Source organism: Eriocheir sinensis, chromosome 25, assembly GCF_024679095.1.
Source record: "Eriocheir sinensis breed Jianghai 21 chromosome 25, ASM2467909v1, whole genome shotgun sequence".
NCBI lineage: Eukaryota > Metazoa > Arthropoda > Malacostraca > Decapoda > Varunidae > Eriocheir > Eriocheir sinensis.
This window is the reverse complement of record NC_066533.1, coordinates 9735251-9760485: the sequence shown is the minus strand read 5'-3', so window position 1 is coordinate 9760485 and position 25235 is coordinate 9735251. Positions and strand designations below refer to the sequence as shown.

Below are 25235 nucleotides of genomic sequence, written 5' to 3'. Positions count from 1 at the left end.
ACTACTACTACTAATACTAATACTACCACTACCACTACTACTACTACTACTACTACTACTACTACTTCGAATACTACTTCACTATGAATATTACTTTACTGCTACTACTACTACTGTTACTACAATTACTTTTATTTTGTTTCTCCTTCTTCTTCTTCTTTTTCCTCCTCTTCTTCTTCGTCTTCCTTTTCTTCTTTTCTTCTCCTCCTTCTTCTTTTTCATCATCATCTTCTTCTTCTTCTTCATCATCATCATCTTCTTCTTCTTCTTTTTCTTCTTCTTCTTCTTCTTCTTCCTCTTCTTCTTCTTCTACCACTACTACTACTACTACTACTATAATATATATATATACACACACACACACACACACACACACACACACACACACACACACACACACACACACAATTAGTTCCCCCCCCCGGAGGTCACCTTGACAGCTTGTCCGTCTGTTTCGTAATTAAAGTTTCCCCTCACGAAACCTAGAGGGAGACGCCTTAAAAATGCCGCCCCCTTGCCCTTTGCTCCGTCTTCGGCCACAATCCCCTCTTCTTCCCTTACTCTGTTTTCCTTTACCATCTTCTTCCCTTCTATTGCCTTCCTTCTCCCTCTATTCATTTCCTTCTTCCTCTTTTCCCTTCCTTCTTCCTCTCCTCCACATTCTCCTCTTCTTCCCTTTGTCTGGCTTCCTATACCATCTTCTTCCCTTCTATTCCCTTCCTTCTTCCTCTCTTCCCTTCCTTCTTCCTCTCCTCCACATTCTCCTCTTCTTCCCTTTGTCTGTCTTCCTATACCATTTTCTTCCCTTCTATTGTCTTCCTTCTTCCTCTATTCCCTTCCTTCTTCCTCTCCTCCACATTCCCCTCTTCTTCCCTTTCTCTGTCTTCCTATACCATTTTCTTCCCTTCTATTGCCTTCCTTCTTCCTCTATTCCCTTCCTTCTTCCTCTCCTCCACAGTCCCCTCCTCTTCCCTTTCTCCGTCTTCCTTTACCATCTTCTTCCCTTCTATTGCCTTCCTTCTTCCTCTCTTCCCCATCTTTATTTATTTTTCTTGTTCCTTTACTCCTTTGGTCACATTCCCTTCTTCTTCCCTTTGTCTTCCTTTGCCCTCATTCTCTCCTCTTCCCTTCTTTTGTCTTCTTCTTCAGCTCTCTTCCTCTATTCCTCTCTTCTTCCTTTGTCTTCCTTCACTCTTTACTCCTTCAGTCACTTTTCTTTTTCTTCCTTTGCTCTTATTCTCTCCTCTTCCCTTCTTTTGTCTTCTTCTTCAGCTCTCTTCCTCTATTCCTCTCTTCTTCCTTTGTCTTCCTTCACTCTTTACTCCTTCAATCACTTTCCTTTGTCTTCATTTGCTCTTATTCTCTCGCCCCCATTTTCTTTTCTTCCTCAACTCTTCCTCTTTCTCATCCTTCCCCATATCTCCATCTTCTTCATTCTTCCTTCACTCCGCCTTCTCTTTCCTATCTTTCCCTTCACTTTTTTCTTCTCCCAGCTACTCCCCTTCTTCTTCGCCTTCTTCACCCAGTCATTCCTTCCTCCTCTCTTCCCATTCTTTGCTCTCCTAGTTTTTCTGCTTTCTTCTTCAACATTCGAAGTTCTCACCTCCTATCGATTGTCCTCTTTTCTTTTTCTTCCTTTCTTCTTCCACTTTCGCATTTGTCACATCCTCTTTGTTCTCCTCTCTGCTTCTTCCTCCTTTTTTCTTCCACTTTCGTAGTTCTCACCTCCTCTCGATTCTCCTTTCTTCTTCCTTCTTTCTTCTTTCGCATTCGTGGTTCATTGCTCTTCCTTCACTCATTCTTTATCTGTTCCCTACTCCCTTCTTTCTTCACTCATTCTTCATTTCTTTCCTTCTCTCCGTTTCTTAACACATTCTTCATCTCTTCCTTACTCTCTTCTTTCTTCTTTCTTCACTCATTCTTCATCTCTTCCATACTCTCTTTTTTCTTCTTTCTTCACTCATTCTTCATCTCTTCCCTCCTCCCTTCTTTCTTCTTTCTTCACTCATTCTTCATCTCTTCCCTCCTCCCTTCTTTCTTCTTTCTTCACTCATTCTTCATCTCTTCCCTACTCCCTTCTTTCTTCTTTCTTCACTCATTCTTCATCTCTTCCCTACTCCCTTCTTTCTTCTTCCTTCACTCATTCTTCATCTCTTCCCTACTCCCTTCTTTCTTCTTTCCTCACTCATTCTTCATCTCTTCCCTACTCCCCATCTTGGTCTTCTTTCTACTCCCCTTCTTCTTCGTCTTCTTTCCACCCTTCGTTATTTTTCTCTTTCCAGTCTTCGCTCTCCCGTCATTCCTCTCTCCGTCCTTCTTCTCCTTTCTTCCTCCACATTCGTTTTTCTCGCCTCTTCTTTGTTACCTTTGTTGCTCAGCCTCTCCGATCTCTCAATTAGCTCTCAGTGTGTTCTCCTGACCTACCTCATATCTCTCTCTCTCTCTCTCTCTCTCTCTCTCTCTCTCTCTCTCTCTCTCTCTCTCTCTCTCTCTCTCTCTCTCTCTCTCTCTCTCTCTCTCTCTCTCTCTCTCTCTCTCTCTCTCTCTCTCTCTCTTCTTCTTCTCTCCCTCTCTCTCTCTCTCCTTCCTTCCTTCCTTCCTTCCTCTTCTTCTTCCTCTCTACCTTCCTTCCTCATCGCTTTTCCTTTTTTTTCCTCTTTTTCCTTCTCTTTCCTCCCTCCCTCTCTTTCTTTCCCTTCATCCTACTTCTTCCCTTTTTCCTTTAGATTTTCCTACATTGTCCTCCCTGTTTGTTTTCCTCCATTCTTTTCCTTCATTTTTTGTTCTTACTTTGTCGTCCTTTCTTTCTCTCTCTCTCTCCTTTACTGTTTTAGTTTTTATTTTTCTCTTATTTCCTTTCCTCTTCTTCCACCTTATTCTCCCTCTCTTTCCCTTCTCTGTTTCTTTCTCTTTTTCACTTTCTCTCTATTTTTCTTTCTCAAGCATTTAAATTCTTCCTCATTCCTCACCCTTTCCTCAGATATTCCTTCTCCTCCTCCTCCTCCTCCTCCTCCTCCTCCTCCTCCTCCTCCTCACCCTTTCCTCAGACATTCCTTCTCCTCCTCTTCCTCCTCCTCCTCCTCCTCCTCCTCGTCTCAATCGAATCAGGCCACTCTGTCCCCGGGTTCGTATCCCCTTAGAGAAAGAGAAGACGCACCACCACCACCACCACCACCACCATTCCCTCAGGGTCATGTGACTTGCCTACGTGTCGTGCCCTGATTGGTGGTTCAGAGAGGCTTGCGGGGCGCTGTGATTGGCTGGCTGCAAGTGGTCAATGCTCCGGTTAGGTTACAGTAAAGTGAGGGAAGAAAAAAGAAGAAAAAGTATATTGATAAGGTTGATAAAGGGTATTGGTAATCCTTATTTTGTCTTCTTTTCCCAACTCTTTCTCTTCCTTTGTTTTCTCTTGTTTTCTTTTTTTTTCTTTTCTCTTCTTGTCATCCCTCTCCTTTACTGATTTCCTCTTTTCTCTCATTTGCTATCTATCTTTCTATCTCTTTTCCCAACTCTTCTTTTTTTCTCTTGTTTTCTTTTTTGCTCTTTTCCCACCTTGTCTTCCCTCTTTTTACCTTCTCCATTACTGTTTTTCTCATTTCTCTTCTCTCTCATTTGGTATCTATCTTTCTATCTCTTTTCCCAACTCTTCTTTTTTTCTCTTGTTTTCTTTTTATTCTTTTCCCACCTTGTCTTCCCTCTCCTTGCCTTCTCCTTTATTAATTTCCTCTTTTCTCTTCTCTCTCACTTGCTATCTATTTTTCTATCTCTTTACCCAACTCTTCCTCTTTCTTTTGTTTTCTCTTGTTTTCTTTTTTATTCTTTTCCCACCTTGTCCTCCCTTTCTTTACCTTCTCCTTTACTGATTTCCTCATTTCTCTTCTCTCTTGCTCTCTCTCTCTCTATCTTTCTATCTCTATCTCTCGTGAATCCTTGCTCATTCCTCACCCTTTTTCTCTTTCTTTCGCGTCCTTTTTCAGTGTTTCATTTCCGTTCACTCATTCTCTTGTTATTTCTCCTTTTCATTTCTCGTCCTTTCCCAACTCTTTTCTCTTCCTTTAGTTTTCCTTCTTTAACTCTTTTCCTTTTGCCTCCTTTTCTCAGTGTTTCTTCTCTCCATTCACTGATTCTCCTGCTCTTTCTCTTCTTTCATTTATCTTCCTTCGCTCCTCACATATTCCCTTAGTCACCCTTCACGCCTTGCATACATACATACATACATACATACATACACGCAATGAGAGAGTGTAATGCGGTAACGGTTTCCGGCGATACTTATGACTACTGACAGTACTTAACTTATGAATACTTAGAATACTTAACTTATGAATACTTACAATACTTAACTTATGAATACTTACAATACTTAACCTACCTTTTGCTTCCTACATCTCTATTTTTCCGTCCTTATTTAAATACTAGCATTACAAGGGAGAGAAAGAGAAAGAATGCGAGTAAAGAGTAGTAATGTTAGCCCGTTGAAATGCAATAATCAATGAACGACTCTTTCATTGGCTGAGCGCTGTGATGATTGTTTCCCGGCCTGATTGTTTTTGTGATGGCGGTGGTGGTGGTGGCCGAGAGAGAGAGAGAGAGAGAGAGAGAGAGAGAGAGAGAGAGAGAGAGAGAGAGAGAGAGAGAGAGAGAGAGAGAGAGAACAGTATGACAAAAACGTGAGAAAAAAAAAATAGGAAGAGAAACATTGGAAAAGAAAGAAAGAAAAGATAGATAGATGGATACATTAATAAAGAAAAGAGAGAAAAGGAAAGCAAAATAGATAGATAGATAGATAGAGATAGAGAGAGAGAGAGAGAGAGAGAGAGAGAGAGAGAGAGAGAGAGAGAGAGAGAGAGAGAGAGAGCAGCCCCCGTGATGGCATTGTCAGTCTCACCGTAGCCTCTTTACACTTTACAATTTCAACTTTTTCATCCTCGACACTTTCCACGAAACTGCGACCGAAAAAAAAAAATATTAAATGAAGAAAAAAAATCGAGGAAACTTCAAAATAGCCAAGTTAGAATTTAAAGTCACATATTTTTTTTAGACTGCAAGTGGCGACGAAGGCGATGGTGGTAGAGGAGGAGGAGGAGGAGGAGGAGGAGGAGGAACTAATTACTTGAACACTCACCTTGGACTCTCCTGACGAAGGTGTTTGAAGAAAGAGGTGGAAGGCGGAGATGGTGATGGTGGTGGAGGTGGTAGTAGTAGTAGTAGTAGTAGTAGTAGTAGTATCAGTAGTATTAGTAGTAGTAGAATATATAGGAGTAGTAGGAAGTAGTCACGAGATATACAAATAAGAGAAAATAAATAATGAAAAACACTGAAAAAATAATAAATGCTAGTGTACCTTTTATTATTCATTATGGGGAGGTCATTTACGTGGTGGCAAATCAATACCGGAAGTCGTGGTGGTGGTGGTGGTGGTGGTATGTGGATGGTCGTATACAAAAAATAAAAAAAGATCGTTCTAGCTTAAATAATTCTGTTGGTTGGCGTGTCTGTCTTGATTAATGGTGACGGTGATAGCGGTGGTGGTGGTGGTGGTGGTGGTGGTGATTACGGGGGTGCAGTGATGGTTATGATAATTGTAAGAGAGAGATAAGATTCGAAAGATAAACGGAGAAAAATAAAGAACGAAAAAAAGAAAAACCGGAGAGAAAGAAAAAGAAGAAAGAAAGAAAGAAAGAAAAAAAGAAAGAAAAAGAAGAAAGAAAGAAAGAAAGAAAAAAAGAAAGAAAAAGAAGAAAGAAAGAAAGAAAAAGAAAGAAAGAAAGAAAGAAAGGAAAAAAAGAAAGTAAGAACGAAAGAAAGAAAAAGAAAAAAAGAAATATTGGGGGTGGTAATGGTTGTATTGGAAACAGTAGTAGTAGTAGTAGTAGATAGAGAAACAGAAAGACACACACATACACAGTCAAAAACAGAAACAGAAAAACAAAAACACGCAAAAAAAACAGGAAAAACACAAACACAACAAAAAAAGAAACACACACACACACACACACACACACACACACACACACACACACTGATATATAACCACTGAGACCAAATTAAAACACCACCAAAACCAAAAACACACACACACACATAAACAGATACACCCACCCACCCACACACACACACACACACACACACACACACACACACACACACACACATACACACATAAACAGATACACCCACCCACCCACACACACACACACACACACACACACCCACACACACACACACACCCACCCACACACATCCACACACACACACACACACACACAAACAGACAGGCTCCTAATAACGTTAAGGGCACCGTGCATAAGCCCCGTCCGTGTGTGGGTCTTAGGCGGCGGAGCAGGCGGGCGGGAAGAGGCAAAGCTCCTTAACTTGCTCCAGCGCAGGGCCGACGCCGTCTTCCGCCCTAAGCAGCTTGGCGGCTAAAATAAACGCGGTAGTAAAAAGGTTGCGATGGAACATGAAAAGGGAGAAAAGGTGAATGTAAGGCAGTGAAGGAAAAAGGATGTAATGGAATATGAAAGGGAGAAAGATAAAAACAAGACAGTAAATAAGAAATGTTGTAAAGGGAAGTGAATGGGGAAAAGTATAAAGTAAAACGCTTGCAGTGAAAGATGAGAAGGGAGAAAGAGGTTTAAAATGAGACACCAAAGAAGGAAGAGTTGGCATGTGAATGGAAAAAAGTAATAAGTAAAATGGTTGCAGTGAAAGATGAGAAGGGAGAAAGAGGTTTAAAATGAGACACCAAAGAAGGAAGAGTTGGCATGTGAATGGGAAAAAGTAAAAAGTAAAACGCTTGCAGTGAAAGATGAAAAGGGAGATAAAGGTTGAAAATAGTCAGTAAAGAAGGAAGGTTGTTAAGGAGCACGAAACGGGAAAAAAGGTGAAGATAAGAAACTAAAGAAGAAAGATTGAAATGGAATATAAAAGAGATAGAGTACAGAGGTTTTAAGGGAAGATGGAAAGGGAAAACGGGAGAAAATTAGACAGTAAAAAAAAATGTTGAAGTTGAACATGGAAAGGAAAAACTGGAAAATTAAAAACTGAAGTAAAAAGGCGAAGAGAAAGGAGTTACGGGGAAAAAAATGAAAGTAAGACAATAGAGTTAAATGATTATAATGAAATATGAAAAGGAAAAAAATGTGAAATTATAACAATGAAGTAAAGAAAATAATAAAGAAATAAGAAGACATTTTTCACTGGAAGATAAAAGTAAAAAAAAAAGATGAATATAAGACGCAAAAGAAGATTGTTAAGGAGAATGAGAGGGATAAAACGTGAAAATTAAAACACTAAAAATGAAAAAAGTATAAATGTGGTAAAAATTAAAAATGTTCAGTGGAAAATGAAAATGAAGAAAAAAGAGAAAATGTATGAAAAGCAGGTTGATATATATAAGTGGTCTTGCACTGGTAGCCTCATTAGAGAGAAGAGAGAGGTAAAGAAAGTTAGCGCAATATTTAAAGTGACTAGAAATTCGGGAAAATATATAAACATGAATATGAAAACGAACAAAAGCCTTCCTCACTTACCTCAGAATTAAAATAGGAAAGAATAGATAAAGGAAAGGATAACAAGATAAGAGAAAAGGGGGAAGGGAAAAGTTGAGAAGGAAAAGGAAAAGGGAAAGGAGGAAGCGGAGGGAACGAAAGAAAAGAAAAGTGATGATCAGAGAAGGAACAGAAGAAAGGGTAGAGAAAGAATAGAATGAAAGAGAAAGAAAAAGAAGAAAAGGTAAAAGAGAAGGGAAGGGACAGGAAGGAACAGAATATAAAAAGAAGGGACAGGAAGTGAAGAGATGAGAAGGGAATGGAAGGGAAGGGAAGAAACAGATGGGAAGAGATGAGAAGGGAGTAAAAGGGAAGGGAAGAGATGAGAAGGGAAGGGAATAGAAGGGAAGGAAAGGAACTGAAGGGAAGAGAAAAGACAGATAGGGAAGAGAAGAGATGAAAAGGGAAGAGATGAGAAGGGAAGGGAATAGAAGGGAAGGGAAGAAACAAAGGAAAACAAAAGACAGGAAGGGAAGAAAAGAGATGAGAAGGGAAGGGAATAGAAGACAAAACAATGATAGAGAAGAGAAGAGAAGAGAAGGGGAGAGAAGGAGACGGGAATAGGGTACAGAACAAAGGAAGTCCCATAAATATTAAGCATGGGTCTCGAAGGAACTAGTTTGCAGCGCGGAAGAGCGTTTGTGGGTCACGTTACCTCCCTCTTGTCCAGCTCCAGAACCGGCTTAGAAAGTGACCCAGCACAGAGAGAGAGAGAGAGAGAGAGAGAGAGAGAGAGAGAGAGAGAGAGAGAGAGGCCCCCATTGTTTTTGTATTTCTCAAGAACATAAAGATTTTTTTTGTCTACTTTCGGCTTAAACAAGTCAGGATTGCACACACACACACACACACACACACACACACTCACACACACACACACACACACACACACACACACTCAGGAATAACAGAGCAGCACACACATACACACGCACACCCACACACGCACACACCCACACACGCACACACCCACACACGCACACACGAAAAAAAACGAGAAAATATCATAAGAAAAAACAGTAAACAAAACAAAAATACAAACGAGAGCCAAATGTGTGACGTGATGGAAGACAGTGTTGTAGCGTTTCCTGGTTTTTTTTTTTTACTACGAAAGGAAGGAAAAATGGGTGAGCGGTTTTTTTTTTTTTTTTTCATTAAAGAGGCAGTTCCTACGTGTGTGTGTGTGTGTGTTGTCATTACGAAAGGAAGGAAAAAATGTATATGTTTTTTTTCACAGTAACGGAGGTAGTGTGTATGTGTGTGTTTGTAAGTATGTATGTTTTGTGTGTGTATCGTCTACTTTACATATTCATACACGGCTGAAAATTCCTACCTTTTTCTCCCCTCCCTTCCTTTTTTTCCTCTCCTCCTCCTCCCTTCGCATTTCTCCTTCCTCCTCCTTCCCTTTCCTGTTTGCTCCTCCCTTCATTATTTTTTCTCCCTTCCTTTTTAGTCCTCCTTGTCTGCATTCTCTCTCTCTCTCTCTCTCTCTCTCTCTCTCTCTCTCTCTCTCTCTCTCTCTCTCTCTCTCTCTCTCTCTCTCTCTCCCTCCCTCCTTCCCTCCATTGGCGATTCCATAACCTACTTACTAGCACCACTTTCCTCCAGACTTCTTTCCTCCTCCTCCTCCTCCTCCTCCTCCTCCTCCTCCTCCAACCCCCTCCTTTCACTCTTTTATCCTCCCTCTTTTCTTCTATTTTTATTCCCTTCCCTCCTCCTCCTCCTCCTCTTTCTCCTCCTCCTCCTCCAACCCCCTCCTTTCCCTCTTTTATCCTCTTTCTTTTCTTTTCTCTATTTTTTTATTTCCCTTATCTTCCCCCTCCCCCTCCTCCTCCTCCTCCTCCTCCTCCTCCTCCTCCTCCTCCAACCCCCTCCTTTCACTCTTTTATCCTCTTTCTTTTCTTTTCTCTACTTTTTATTTCCCTTATCTTCCTCCTCCTCCTCCTCCTCCTCCTCCTCCTTCTCCTCCTTCAACCCCCTCTCTAACTCTTTTATCATCTTTCTTTCTATTCTCTACTTCTATTTTCCTTATCTTCCTCCTCCTCCTTTTATTTTTACCCCTTGTCTTCTTGTCCTACTTTTCCTCCCTTTCTCCCTCCCTAATATCTCACCTTACGTCCTTCCCTTCTCATACTTTTCCTTCCTTCTTTCCTTCTCCTACATTCATTTCCTCTTCCTCCTTCTCTTTCTCCTTCTACACCCTCCCTCTTTATCCCCCTTCTCTTTCTCCTACCCCCTGTCTCCTTATCATTTTCCTCCTCTTTCTACTCTCCACCTCCCTCTCATTTCCCTCCCCCTCCCCCAACCCCCTCCTCTCCACCGAAATGGCGGTCTCGTTTACACACGCGGTACGTTTCTGTAATTAGGCGACCACTGGCGTCATTTTGGCCTCTCTGCGGGATGGCGTTGGCGGCGGCGGCGGTGGTGGTGGTGATGGTGGTGGTGGTGGTGGTGGTGATGACGATGGTGGGTGTGGGTGACGAAAAGGAAGGAAAAGGAAAGTGAAGGGAAGGCTAGAGAAGGGAAGAGAAGAAAAGAAAACAATGAAAAGAAAAGAAGGGAAGGGAAGAGAAAGGAATGGGAGGAAAAGAAAGGAAAGGAAGGAAAAGGAAAGGAAAGGAAAAGAAAGGAAAGAAAAGGAAAGGGAAGGAAATTAAAGGAAGGGAAGAGAAGGGAAGAGAAGAGAAGAGAACAGAACAGAACAGAACAGAACAGAAAAAGAGAAAAGAGGAGAAGGGAAGAGAAGCGAAGGGAATAGAGGAAAGAGCAAAAGAACAAAGAAAATGGTGATGATGGTGGTGGCAGTGGTGGTGATAGTGGTGGAGGAAAAGAAAAGGAAGGAAATGAGAATAAAAAAAAATATATAAAAAAAGACAAGAGAAGGGAAGGGAAGAGAAGGGAATAGGGAAAAGGGCAAAGGAAGCGGTGGTGGTGGTGGTGGTGGTGGTGGAGGAAAGGAAAGAAATGATAATAAAAAGTAAGAGAAAAAAAGACAGAAGGGAAGGGGAGAGAAGGGAATAGGGAAAATAGGAAAGGCAGTGGTGGTGGCGGTGGTGGTGGTGGTGGAAAGGAAAGAAATGAGAATAAAAATAAATAAAAAAAAGACAGGAGAAGGGAATAGGGAAAAGAGCAAAGGAAGCAATGGTGTTGGTGGTGGTGATGGTGGTAGTGGTGATGGTGGTGGTGGTGGTGGTGATGGTGGTAGTGGTGGTGGTGGTGGTGGTGGTGGTGGCCCCGTTGATGACACACACCGCACCGCCGCACTCATTAAGCCTCGTTAGCAATCCCGGGGTCATTAGAAACAGGATCCTATGTGTAAAGACTTGGCGAGATAGGTGAAGGGAGGATGGAGGGGAGGGAGAAAGGGAGTAAGGGGAAGGGTAACGAGGGTGAAAGGTAAGGGGGGAAGGGAGGGAAGGGAGGCTAAGTGTTCAGAGGTTGTTTGCTGAGAGAGAAAAGTGGAAGGAAAAAGTGTTAAGTGGGTGAAGGGAAGATAAGTGTAAGGAAAGGTAGGTTAAGTGTTCAGAGATTGTGTGATAGGTAAGAAAAGAAATGGAAAGGAAAGGAAAGGAAATTAAAGGAAGGGAAGAGAAGAGAAGAGAAGGGAAGAGAAGAAAATGAAAGGGAAGAGAAGGGAATAGAGGAAAGAGTAAAAGAGTGAAAAAAAGGGTTAAGTGGGTGAAGGAAGGGAGAGGAAAGGGGAGGAAAGGAGATTAAAGTGTTCAGGGATAGAGGCAGAGGGAAAAAAGGGATAGAAGGGAAGGATGAGATGGGTAAGAGGGAGGGAGGGAGGGGAAGGAAAGAGAGGTAAAGTGTTCAGGGGTAAAGGGAAAGAGAAGGAAAGAGATTCAAGGAGAAGGATTGGGTGGATGAGGGGAGGAAAAGGAGGGGAGGAAAAAAGTGAAGAAAAGTATGGATAGGATGCGTTAGAGGAAGGAAGGAAGGGAAGAAGTATTGGGTTGATTAGAGGGCAGAAAAGAGGGAAAGGAAAGGGGAAGGTAGGGAGGGAGGGAGAAGGGAAGGGTTGGGGAAGAGAAGCAGAGAAAAAAAGGGAAAGGGGGAAGGATGGGGGAAGGAAAGCAATGAAGAATATGGAAAGGGGAAGAGATGGGAGGAAGGAGAGGAAGAGGGGCGAGGGGGAGGGAGAAGAAGGGAAGGATTGGGGAAGAGAAACAGAGAGGAAAAGGGAAAGGGGGGAGGATGGGGGAAGGGAAGCAATGGGGAGTATGGAAAGGGGAAGAGATGGGAGGAAGGAGAGGAAGAGGGGCGTGGGGGAGGGAGAAGAAGGGAAGGGTTGGGGAAGAGAAACAGAGAGGAAGAGGGAAAGGGGGAAGGATGAGGGAAGGGAAGCAAAGAAGAATATGGAAAGGGGAAGAGATGATGAAGGATGGGAGGAAGGAGAGAAAGAGGGGCGTGGAGAGGGTTCAAGAAGAGAGGTGAGGGAGGGGCTGAGGAAGGAAGGTAAGGAAGAGAAGGAAAAAGGGTGAAGGAAGGAAGGAGGGGAAGAGGGGTAAAGGAGAGAGGTGAGAGAGGGGCTGAGGAAGGAAAGTAAGGAAAAGAAGGAAAAGGGGTGAAGGAAGGAAGAAGGGAAAAGAGATAAAATTTAAGGAAGGGAAGTACTGTTTTTTTATCTCTTTCAATCTATTTTTATTTTTTCCTTTAATTATTCTCTGTTTTCCTTCTCCTCCTCCTTCTCCTATAATACGATTTACATAATGATATCTGTCTCTTCTTACATTATTCTCTCTCTCTCTCTCTCTCTCTCTCTCTCTCTCTCTCTCTCTCTCTCTCTCATCTCCTTATTCCTTAATTTTACACAATATCCCTTCATTCCCTCCTTATCTTATCCTCACCTTCTCTTTTTCCCTCATTCTCTTATCTTTATCTCCTTTTATTGTCGTTTCCCCTCCAATTCCACGTTATTTGTTTTTTTCGTCTTTTTTCTCCTCTTCCCGTTTTCTTCTCTTCTCCTTCGTTCGTCTTTAGAGCTTTTCTTTATCACATCATTGAGGTTTTTATTTAATCTTATCAATGTCTTCCTTCTCCCCTCTTTCGTTCTCTGTCTCTGTCTCTCTTTCTCGCGCTAATGTGATTGTGGTTTAATTCTCCTTCGTTTGTTTCTCCTTTGTTTCGTTTTAGCTTTTTCTCATTTGTTCTTCATCGTGTTGTTTATTGTTTCTTTTTTTATGTGGTTTTCCTGTTTTCTTTTCTTCCTTTAACCCGTTTTCCATATTCGTATTGGATATCATTTTTTGTGCTATTTTTCCATTTGCTTTCTTTATTTTCTTTTTTCTCTTTTCTTGTCACACTCTTCGTTTTAGTTGGCTTTGTTTTTAGTTTTATTCGTCTCTTTTGTATTTTTTTTCCATCGTTTTCGTTTGTCTTTTCTCGTATCTATTTTCGTCTTTTTTTATATACTTCTTTTCCTTCTTCATAATCATCATCATCTTATCTTTTCCTATGTTTTCTTCGCTTTAGTCATCCCATTTTCTTTACCTGTGATTTTTTTTCATTCTTTTACCTTCTTTTCCATTCCTTCTTACTTCATATAATCTCCTTCATATCTTTTCCTTTGGTTTCTTTACGTTAGTCTTCAATTTTCTTTACCTGTGATTTTTTTCAGTTTCTCTTTCCTTTCTATTCCCTCTTGTTACTCGCACGCACAACGCCTACACACCTTCTTTTTTTTACATCTTACTCACATAGTTCTCGTTCTATATTATCCTTTCCCTTTGTTTCTTCACCTTAACCTTCTCTCGTTCTTTACCTGTGATTCTTTTTTTCATTATTTCGCCTTCTTTTCTATTTCTTCCTTTTATTCACACGCACAACGCCTACACACCTTCTTTTTATTACATCTTACTCACATAGTTCTCGTTCTATATTATCCTTTCCCTTTGTTTCTTCACCTTAACCTTCTCTCGTTCTTTACCTGTTTTTTTTTCAGTCTTTCACCTTCCTTTCTGTTCCATCTCGTTACCCACACGCACAACGCCTACACGATCATCTCTTTTACTTCTTGACACATTGTCCTCGTGTCTCAGTGCCATTTACCTGCCCACGTAGCGTCCACCTGTACACGTAACACTCAGGCTTACGTAAGAGTGACAGAAGTAATGAGTGAAATATTTACTGCGAGAAGATAATTGATGAAGGTATGTTGTCGCTTATGTAAGGAAACGCCAAGGAAGGAGGGATTGAGGGAGGGAGAGAGAGAGAGAGAGAGAGAGAGAGAGAGAGAGAAATGTTATTGTATAGGAATAAGATTTCATACGTATTGGAGAAAGATAGAGAAAAGAAAGGGAAAAGAAAATGAAGGAGAAGAAAGAACAGGGAAAAAGGTGAAGTATAAAAGAAAAAGAAGAAATAATAATAATAATAATAGTAAGGGAGAGAGAGAGAGAGAGAGAGAGAGAGAGAGAGAGAGGTCAGCTTATAATATGAGGTACTCGGCGCAGTCTGTTTGTGTCCGAGCCGTTTATGTCCCACTACTAATGACGACTGACCTTCGTTATGTGCCATTCGTCATTCTCTCTCTCTCTCTCTCTCTCTCTCTCTCTCATTATCCTTATTATAATTCTATTCTTACATAATTATTCCTTTTTTCTCCTTCTCTTTTTCATCTTCATCCCTTCTTCCGTGTTCATAGTTCTCTTTGTAGTCTTTCTCATCTTCTTATCCTCTTTATCCATTTCCCTTCTTCTCTTCAATTCCTTTCGCTCTTCCTTCCTTCTTTCCTTGTTCCTGTACTACTTCCTTCATTCCATCATTTAATTATCATCTTTCTTCATAATTCTTTCTCTTCCCTCTACCCTCTTCTTACCTTACTTGATTCCTTCATACTTTCCGTTTTCTCCGTTCATTTCCCGTCCTTCTTTCACTCGTTCCATTCTTCCTTCGTTAAATCATATCTCGCATTCCACATTCTTCCAGTCTTCCTTCAATCCTTTCATTCATTTTCCTTCGTCTTATCTATTTCTACCTCATTCATTTATTCTTCCATTCTTCCTTCAATCCCTTCATTCATTTTCCCTCGTCTTATCTATTTCTATCTCTCATTCATTTATTCTTCCATTCTTCCTTCAATCCCTTTTTTCATTTTCCTTCGTCTTATCTATTTCTACCTCATTTATTTATTCTTCCATTCTTCCTTCAATCCCTTCATTCACTTTCCTTCGTCTTATCTATTTCTATCTCATTCATTTATTCTTCCATTCTTTCTTTCTTCCCTTCCTACAAAAATCACCCCCAAAAGCCTTCGCACTAACCCTCCCTTACCGGTCTATATTCGGGTACTTTCCAACAGACGCTGCATCGGCCTTTGTTGTTCCTCGGGGCCGCTGTATTGATGGAATTTGTCTCTCTCCGCCGCCGCGTCAATTCGCCGATATTCGAGTCATGAAGAGTAATGTGTTTGGCTTATGGGCCGCGTATTGACCAGAGTGGGACGATGTAGTCTGTTGAAGTGCGGTTGTGTGGGTGTATGGGAGTGTGGGTGTGCAAGGGGGAAGGGGTGTGTGGAAGGGAGAAAGTGGGATTGGTATGTGTGGAAGCGTGTGTTTGTGTCTGTATGTGTGTGGAGTTAGAAAAGAAGCTAAAGGAAGGAAGGAAAGAAGGAAGAAAGAAGAAGGAGAGAAAATAAGTAAGAGGAAGGAATGAAGGAGAAGGAAAGGAAAAAGAAGATTGAGGAAAGGAAAAAGAACTGAAGAAAAAGTGAATAAGAGAAACAGACATATAGACATACATACATACATACAGACAGACACAGAGAGAGAGAGAGAGAGAGAGAGAGAGAGAGAGAGAGAGAGAGAGAGAGAGAGAGAGAGAGAGAGAGAGAGAGAGAGAGAGAGAGAGAGAGAGAGAGAGAGAGAGAGAGAGAGAGAGAGAGAGAGAGAGAGAGTTTGGGATGAGCTGGCCAAATAAATCTACGGTAAATGTCACCCGTATTTCACTACCCAAACTGTCACCCATAAATCGCCCAAATTTAATAATCGCAACCGCCCGCCACTTCCGTCTGTGTGTGTGTGTGTGTGTGTGTGTGAGAGAGAGAGAGAGAGAGAGAGAGAGAGAGAGAGTAGTGAGCACTGGTTCTTTATCTTAATCCTTTCCTCTCCACCTCTCTTCTCTTAGATCCTGTATCACCTTTTTCTTCTCTTTATTCCTTCTTCTCTTCTTCCTTTCCTCTTTCTTTTCTTTTTCATTCTTTTTAGCATTTTCCTCCTCGTAGATTTATTTCCTGTTTATTATTTATTATTTTTATCATATTTCTTACCATCTTTTGCATCCTTTTCTTATTTATTTTTCGCATAATTATCATATCCTTCCTCCTCCTTGTTTTCTTCTTCTTTTTCTTTGAGTTTCGCTTCAATTTATTTTCCTTCCTTCCTTCCCTCCTTTCTTTTTTCCTTCATCTTCGTCTTCTTCCTCAATTTTTTTCTTTTCCTTCTCAATTTGTTTCCTCCTCTTTTTCCTCCTCCTCCTCCTCCTCCTTCTCCTTCTCTTCCTCCTCCTCCTCCTCCTCCTCCTCTTCCACGTCTTCTCCCTCTAAGTAAACACTCGATATAAGAGGTTAATTGCCTTTTTTTCAACCTCTTTTTTTCCGGTAGGGTCACATTCCTCTCTCTCTCTCTCTCTCTCTCTCTCTCTCTCTCTCTCTCTCTCTCTCTCGGAACACCCCTTATCTCTTTCTCCATGTTTCTCCTTTCTCTTCCATTCCGCACTTTATTTGACTTTGCTCTATTCCGGTAAAGGGAAATCGTTTTTATCTTCCAATATTTCCTCCTTTACCTCCTCCTCCTCCTCCTCCTCCTCTTCTTTTGGCCTCCCTGTCACCCGAGTCTTCAGTATTATTTGTTTTCCATTTGTTGTCCTCCTTTGTCTTCCTTCGTCTCTTCACTCTATTTACTTGCCTCGTCTCTCGTCTCTCTCCTCGTTTGGCTGTATTTTTTTTTTTTTTTTGTCTTCGTATATTAAGCTTATTTTGTTCCTCTTTATCCTTGGGTGTGTGTCTTTTTCTTCCTTCATTTTTCTTCTTGTTCTTGTTTTCGTTCTTCTTGTTTTTTCTTCTTTTTCTTCTTCTTGCTTCTTTTCTTGTCCTCTTTCTTGTTCTTTCTTTTGTATTGTTTTATCTTATTATTTTTTTCTTGTTTTCCTTTTTCCAGTTTTTCTTGTCCTTGTTTTGTTCTTGTTCGATTTTTTTTTTCAGTTTCCTCTTTCTTTGCCTCATGTTATCATTCTTGTTTATCTTGTTTTTACTCTCATTATTATTATTATTATTATTATTATTATTATTATACTTCTTTTCTCTTTTCTTCTACTTATTTCTCTTCATTTTCTTCTTTTTCTTCTTCTTGTCTTCTTCTTTTTTTCTTCGAGGCTTTAAACTGACAATCGGATTTCTTTCAAGGTCGTTTTTCTCCATTTTTCTCTCCTGTATCTCTCTTTTTTCTCTCCTCGTTTCTCTCCATTTTTTCTGTCCTTTATCTTTTTTTCTCTCCTTTATCTCTCTTTTTTATCTTCTTGTTTCTCTCCATTTTTCTCTCCTTTATCTCTCTTTTTATTTTCTCCTCGTTTCTCTCCATTTTTTCTGTCCTTTATTTTTTTTTCTCTCCTTTATTTCTCTTTTTTCTCTTCTTGTTTCTCTCCATTTTTCTCTCCATTATCTCTCTTTTTTCCTCCTCGTTTCTCTCCATTTTTCTCTCCTTTATCTCTCTTTTTTTCTCCTCGTTTCTCTCCATTTTTTTCTCTCCTTTACCCCTCTTTTTTTCTCTCCTTTATCTCTCTTTTTTTTCTCCTCGTTTCTCTCCATTTTTTTCTCGCCCTTATCTCTCTTTTTTCTCTCCTCGTTTCTCCATTTTTTCTCTCCTTTATCTTTCTTCTTTCCTCTCCTTCTCTTTCAGGCTTCATTTAAAATTGGCCGTCGTATATTTTCCTTCTTCCTTTCTTCCTTCTTTCTTTCTTATCGCCAACACATTTTTCTCCCTCTCCTTTTTTATTTCTCACTTTTTTTTCCATATTTTATTCCCTCGTAAAGTTGAGCTCGTTTTTCTTTATCTACATTTATTTCTTCAGGGGGAATTTATGACGCGTGTTTTATTGCTTCCAAACTTTTTTTCTCGTTCCAATTTTCCTACTTCCTATTTTACCTATTTTTCTGACCTTTCTTTCTCTCTCTCCCTCTCTCCACCTGCCCTCATTCTCCTTACTTCCTATTTCTTCCTTCTCTCTCTCTCTCTCTCTCTCTCTCTCTCTCTCTCTCTCTCTCTCTCTCTCTCTCTCTCTCTCTCCGGTTCCTTATTCCTCAGTTTCAACCTTATATATTTTTTTTTCCTTTCTCATTTCCTATTTTCTCTCCTCCTCAATTCTGCTTCTTTATTGTTTTATTTTTTAACATGGTTTTCTTCACTCTTTCTTCTCTATGTCTCTGCCTTTTTCTTTCTTCCGTGTGTCTTTATTTCTTTTATTTTCTCTCTTTCTCTTTTTTGTCCACCTATACCTCTTATGTTCTCTCCTTCTGATAGTTTTCTTTATTCTTTACTCTCTGTCTCTGTCTCTCCTTCCCCCTCCTCAACGTGTCTCCCTTCCTCCCTCTCCTCCTTGTCTCTCTTCCTTCCAAATCCTCTCTCCTCGTTTCTTCCTTCCTCTCTCGCTCCTTTCCCTCCTACTCCTCTCCCTCCTCCCCTTCCTTCTTCTTCCTTCCTTTTTTGTGCTTTCCCTTCTCTCAACCCTCTCATTTCCCCTCCTCCTCGAGTCTTTTTCCTCCCCCTTCCTTTCCCTCTCCTCGTTTCTCCCTTCCTCTCTCGCTCCTCCCCTCCTCCCCTTCCTTCTTCTTCCTTCTTTTTTGTGCTTTCCTCTCCTCTCATCTTTCTCAATTCCCCTCCTCCTCGAGTATTCTTCCTCCTCTTCCTTCCCCTTTCTCCTCGTGTGTCTCTCCTTTCCCCTCCTGCACAGTCTCCCTCCTTCCCCTTTCCTCCTCTTTTTGTGCCTCCCGGGGCGCCTCAACAGCTGATCGCCTGTATAATTTAGTTGTTGGGCAAATGGCCTTTTACAGGAGGTTAGAACACTATCACTCCACCCAGGCCTCTTCCGCCCTCTCTTCCTCCTCCTCCTCCTTGCCACACTCCATTCCTTCCGCCGTTTCTTGCTTCACCCCTTTCCCTTCTTTCCTCCTCCTCCTCCTCCTCCTCCCTTCCTTGTATTTTCTCGCGTTTTTCTGTACTAATCCTCTTTTCTCACTCATTTTTTTTGTCTCTGTTTCTTCTGTCTTTCTTTTTTTTCCTTCTTTCTTTCTCCTTTTGTTTTTCATTACTCCTTTTTATTTTCCTTTTCTTGCATTTTGTTTTACCATTTTCTCTTTGTTGCTCTTTCTCTTTTTTTGTGTCTCTGTTTCTCTTTTAGTGGCTTCCTTTCTTTCCTTCTTTCTTTCTTCTTTCGTTCTCCCTTGCTTCTTTTTTCCCTTTTCCTGCATTTTGTTTTACCATTTTTCTCTTTGCTGTTCTTTCTTTTCTTTCCTTTTCTGTTTGACTGCCTTCCCTTCTTTCCTTCTTTCCTTTTCCTTTCGTTCTTCCTTTCTCCTCTTTTTCCTTTTCTTGTATTTGTTTTACTATTTTTCTCTCTGTTGCTCTTTCTTTTCTTTTATTTCTCTGTTTCTCTGTTTGATTGGCTTCCTTTTTTTCCTACTTTCCTTCTCCTTCTTTCGTTCTTATTACTTCATGTTTATGTTCTCTCATGGATTTTTCTGTAGGATTTTTCTTAATTGTCTTACTTATTCTTTACTTCTGTTTCTCTGTTTATCTGTTTGACTTTTTCCTTCTCCTCTACTTTCCTCTTCCTCCTTCTTCAGTTCTTCCTTAGGCCTACTCAGTGTTTTATATTTATCTGTCTTACATTTTCTATACATTTTTTCTCCTTTTTCTTTGCTTTTTTTTCTGTTTCTCTGTTTTATTATCTCCTCATTTTCATCCTTCGTTTCCTCTTCTCCACGTTTCTCTTCCGGGTCACACTTTACCTCCCTTCTATATTTTGTTCCTCCACTGCCTCTACGTCACTCCTCCTCCTCCTCCTCCTCCTCCTCCTCCTCCTCCTCCTCCTGCTCCTCCTTTACCTTAGCGCACCAGAGGGACGAGTCATTCAGGTTGAGAAAGGTGATAAAACCAGACATACGAGGTCGTGGGTCACCTGAACGTGGAGTCGGAAAAAAAGATTAAGTTGGGTAGAGGGAAAAATGTATGCGTGCGTGTGTGTGTGTGTGTGTGTGTGTGTGTGTGTGTGTGTGTGTGTGTGTGTGTGTGTTATTATGCCTCTCTTACGTGTTCATGCATCAACGTCCCTTATGTAATTTGCCGCCTTTTGTGTGTCAGTAGCGTGTGTGTGTGTGTGTGTGTGTGTGTGTGTGTGTGTTACGGACTTCCTCGCAAGCCACCTGTTCCCCCGCTCCTAAATCCACCTGAGTGCTAATTGGGGCACGCTAATACTCACCTGGATTTTTGTGAAGGAACGGGAACACCTGGATTGGAGAGAGAGAGAGAGAGAGAGAGAGAGAGAGAGAGAGAGAGAGAGAGAGAGAGAGAGAGAGAGAGAGAGAGAGGAAAGTAAATAAGAAAGAAATAAAGAAAGAGAAAGAAAAAAAGAAAGAAATAGATTTAAAGAATGAGACATGAAGAGACAAAGAGAAAGAGAAAGAAAGAAAGAGAGGTAGAGAAAAGAAAGAAAGAAAGAATGAAAGAAAGTAAGAAGGAAAGAAAGAAAGTGTTTATTGTATACAGACATTCAGAGAGATATCAGATAAAAAGATAGATAGATAAATAGATAGATAGACAGAGAGAGAGAGAGAGAGAGAGAGAGAGAGAGAGAGAGAGAGAGAGAGAGAGAGAGAGAGCAAGCAAGCAAGCAAGCAGGAACGTACATAACTTAATAGCAACTTCTCTAGACACCAGACGGCGCCTAGGTGAGCGCATTACGCCACTTGCTAAAGCCGGCCATTCCTTACTGAGACGAAGGAGAGAGAGAGGGAGGGAGGGGGGGGAAGGAGGGGGAGGAGGAGGGGAATGAATACTCGTAGTGCGGATAAACTCATTAGAGCGCTCCCAAAGTTTACGAAGAACAGCCAAACTTGCGTCGTTGTGCTCCAGAAAGTTCCTTATGAATACTGCTGCTAAAGATGACCTGCAAGTGACGAAGGGGGAAGGGAGGGAAGGGAAGGGAGGAAGGAGGGGGAGGGGGAGGTTATGCTTGAGAGAGGAGACGGGAAGTGAAGGGAAGAGAGGAGAGAAAAGCAAAAGAAAAGTGAGGGGGAGTGTTTAAGTTCTAGAGAGAAGGAAAGAAAAGCGGGAAAAGAAGTGAGGGAAATATAGAAGAGAAGAGAGGGAAGGGAGGAAGGAGGGGGAGGGGGAGGTTATGCTTTAGGGAGGAGGAGGGAAGGGAAGAGAGGGAAGGAAAATGAAGGGAATAAGGAAGCGAAAAGAGGAAAAAGAAGGGAGGGAAATGAAGAAGGGAAAAGTAGAAAGGGAAGTAAGGGAAAAGGGAAATGTGGGAAAGTAAATGAGGGGAAAAGAGGAAAAATAGGGAAGTAAGGGAAATGAGGGAAAGTAAATGATGGGAAAAGAGGAGAAAAGGGAAGGGGGGTGAAAGGGAAAGGTTGTGTTCTAGAGGAAAGAAGAGAAAAGAAGGAACGAAAATGAGGGGAAATAGAAGAGAAAGGGAAATTAAAAGGAAATTGAAAGGTTATGTTCTAGAAAGAGGAGAGAGAAATGAGGGAAGAGAAACGAGTGGAAGAGAGGAAAAATAGGAAGGAAAGTGAGAGGGAAAAGTTCTGCTCCAACGAGAAGAAAGGGAAAAGAGGAGGGAAATGAGGAGGAAAAAAGTTCTGGTCTAGAGAGGAGAAGAGAAACGAGGGAGGGGAAGTAATGGTGAAAGGTTATGTTTTGGAGAGAAAAGAATATTGGACGATAGAAGAGAAAGGAAAGAGAAGAGAAACGAAAGGAGGAAGATGGTTTCGATAGACAGGCAAAGACACAGAAAGAGTACGAACAAGGCAAGTGGAAGAGAGGAGAAGAAAAGGAATATTGGAGTTAGGAAATGAGAAAGGAAAGAGAGGCGAAAGGAGGAGGATGATTTAGATAGACAGACAAAGACACAGGAAAGAGTACGAACAAGGCAAAAGGAAGAGAGGAGAAAAAAAGGAATATTGGATAGTAGAAGAAAGGAAAGGAAATAGAAGCGAAAGGAGAAACAGGAGAAGACTTTAGATGAACACGAACAAGGCAAAAGGAAGAGAGGAGAAAAAAGGAATATTGGATGGTAGAAGAAATGAAAGGAAATAGAAGCGAAAGGAGAAACAGGAGAAGACTTTAGATGAACAGAAAAAAGATGAAGCAAGAAAAGGAAGAGAAGAGAGATAGATACAAGAGGAGAGAAAAAAGACAAGGAAAAACAGATAGATACAAGAGGACATAAAAAAAGACAAGGAAAAAGTAACAAAGTGAAAAATGAAACAGAGAAAAGCATAAAAGCAAGGAAAAGAAAAAGGAAAAGAAGGAACGTAAGGCAAAAGGAAGGAAGGGAGGAGAAATAAGGGATAAGTGGAGTGTAGGAAAAAGGAAAGGGGAGGAAAGAGAAACGAAAGGAGGAAAAAGAGAAAGAGGTTTTAAATATATAGAAAAACGATGAAGCAAGGAAAAAAAAAAAAGGAAAAGAAGGAACGTAAGGCAAAAGGAAGGGAGGATAAATAAGGGATAAGTGGAATATAGAAAAAACGGGAAGGGGAGGAAAGAGAAACGAAAGGAGGAAGAAGAAGAGGTTTTAAATATATAAAAAAACGATGAAGCAAGGAAAGAGGAAAGAAGGGAGATAGATACAAGAGAAGAGAAAAAAAGACAATGAAAAAGTAACGCGGTAAAAAATAAGACACAGAACAACATAGAAGCAATTAAAAGAAGAAGGAAGAGAAGAAGAAAAAAATAAGAGGAAGACAAGAAAAACGAACCAATAACAAAATTAAGAAAAATAGATACAAAAAGACACAAAAAGAAACGTTGAAACAATATGAGGAACGTTTCGCTTCAAGGATTTCAAGGTCACGCACGTTTTTTGACCCCCACTTCACGTTTTTTTTTTTTTTTTTTTTTTTTTTCCTCTTCACGCTCCTCGCTTCCTTGTCTGGTCTAGTGGCTCTCTCCTCACTAAGTATACTCCACGGAACCCCAAGTCGATACCCGCCCGTGTCCTGCAGTGGCGTGAGTCTGAAGGGAAGGACCGAAGGAGGGAAGGGAGAAGAGAGGCGATGAAAAATGGGAAAGAAAGGAAAGGGGGAAAGAAAAAGGGGAGATGAGAAGGAAGAAAAGGGAAGGTGGGATGTTTTTCTGAGATTTATTATTTTTTTCTCCTTTTTCTTCTTCTTCTTCTTCTTCTTCTTCTTCCTCTTGTTTTTCTTGCTTTTCCTCTTCGTTACCTTCTTTTCTTCTTCTTCTTCTTCTTCTTCTTATCATTATTATTCTTCGTTTTTTCTTCTTCTTCTTCTTCTTCTTCTTCTTCTTCTTCCTCCTCCTCTTTCTTCTTATTTTTCTTCTATTCTAGACAGAAGAGAAAAGATAAATGAGGAGAGAAAAGGAGCTACTGTAAGGAGGAGAAGAGAAAAGGGGGGAGGGGAAGAAAGGAGAAGAGAAAAGAATATTGGAGAATAGAAAAAAAATAGACAAAAATTAGTAGACAGCAAAACAGAGAAACAAAGGAGCAGAAATAAAGAAAAACGAAGGAAACAGGATAAAAGAAAGTGTAAAGAAAAATGCGAGAAAAAGAACTTGGGTGAAAATTAGTAGACAGTACAGAGAAACACAGGAACAAAAAGAAAAAGAAAAAGTAATGAGAACGATAAAAATAAATATAAAGAGAAATGCAAGAAAAAAAAAACTTACATACCTTTACCTGCAAATTCCTGAACTTACCTGAGGAAGAAGAAGAAGAAGAAGAAGAAGAAGAAGAAGAAGAAGAAGCGATTGGCGCCCCTTTACCTTGTGTGTTAAGAGGTCTTCCGTTAGAGCCCTTGAACCGTGAGGAGGAGGAGGAAGAGGAGGAGAAGGAGGAGGAGGAAGAGAAGTGACAGAAATAGGAGAAAGTGGAGAAGTAACAGGAGGAAGAACAGAATGAGGACGAAGAGGAGGAGAAAGAGGAGGAGGAGGAGGAGGAGGAGGAGGAGGAGGAGGAGGACGAGGAGGAGGAGGAGGAGGAGGACGAGGAGGAGGAGGAGGAGGGCTAGCAAGAGTAGGTCGATGGTGAGAGAAGTGACAGAATGAGGAAGAGGAGAAGGAGGAGGAGGAGGAGGAGGAGGAGGAGGAGGAGGAGGAGGAGGAGGAGGAATGATAAAGGAAGCGATAACATGCCAGCAACACCTACTGATGAGAGAGAGAGAGAGAGAGAGAGAGAGAGAGAGAGAGAGAGAGAGAGAGAGAGAGAGAGAGAGAGAGAGAGAGAGAGAGAGAGAGAGAGAGAGAGAGAGAGAGAGAAAATGAATGAATGAATGAAAGAAAACGAAAACAACCGAACCACTTGAGGAGAGGGAGGAAGGAAGAAAGAGAAAGAAGGTAAAAGGAAAGAGGAAATACAGAGATGAAAAAAAAAAAAGCAAATAAGACATAGAAAAAAGCAGAGAATTGAAGAACCTATGGAAGAGGAAATGGAGCAACGAGGCAAGGAGGAGGAGGAGGAGGAGGAGGAGGAGGAGGAGGAGGATATGACCGTGAAGGGAAGGAAACAAAGACACAGCTATAGATGAAGTGTTATGGAGAAGGGAACCAGAAAATTGGGAGGGGACGCGTGGGAGGGAGGGAGGGGGAGGGGGAGAATGGCGGCGGGAAAATTGAATATAAAGAAACAATGGGAGAAAGACAGACAAAGAGAACGAGAAGAATGAGACAGAGAGAGAGGAAGAAGAAACACAGACAGAGAGAGAGGAAGAAGAAACACAGACAGAGAGAGAGGAAGAAGAAACACAGACAGAGAGAGAGGAAGAAGAAACACAGACAGAGAGAGAGGAAGAAGAAACACAGAGAGAGGAAGAAGAAACACAGACAGAGAGAGAGGAAGAAGAAACACAGACAGAGAGAGAGGAAGAAGAAACACAGAGAGAGAGGAAGAAGAAACACAGACAGAGAGAGAGGAAGAAGAAACACAGAGAGAGAGGAAGAAGAAACACAGACAGAGAGAGAGGAAGAAGAAACACAGACAGAGAGAGAGGAAGAAGAAACACAGACAGAGAGAGAGGAAGAAGAAACACAGACAGAGAGAGAGGAAGAAGAAACACAGACAGAGAGAGAGGAAGAAGAAACACAGACAGAGAGAGAGGAAGAAGAAACACAGACAGAGAGAGAGGAAGAAGAAACACAGACAGAGAGAGAGGAAGAAGAAACACAGACAGAGAGGCGGACAGACAGAGAGGAGGAAGAGGAAAAGAGAGAAAAAAAGCGTAGAATTGAATATAAAAAAAAGCAATACGAAAAATACTATACAGGAAGAGAGAGAAGATAGACAGACAGCCATCCAGACAGACAGAGGAGGAAGAGGAAGGAATTAAAGTTGGAAACACGAAAAGAGGAAGAAAAAAAAGAGAAACATATCAGAATTGAATAAGAAGAAACAATAGTAAAAAGACAAGACAGAAAGAGAAAAGAGAAAGACAGACAGACAGAAAGA

The 25235-nt window shown here is 41.0% G+C and overlaps 1 protein-coding gene across 4 annotated transcripts in view; it reads left to right on the top strand.

Annotated features, from left to right (window-relative positions):
* Nucleotides 1-25235, top strand: part of LOC127003321 (calcium-activated potassium channel slowpoke-like) — a 168037-nt gene that overhangs the window by 44679 nt on the left and 98123 nt on the right. The gene's annotated exons all lie outside the window — the stretch shown is intronic.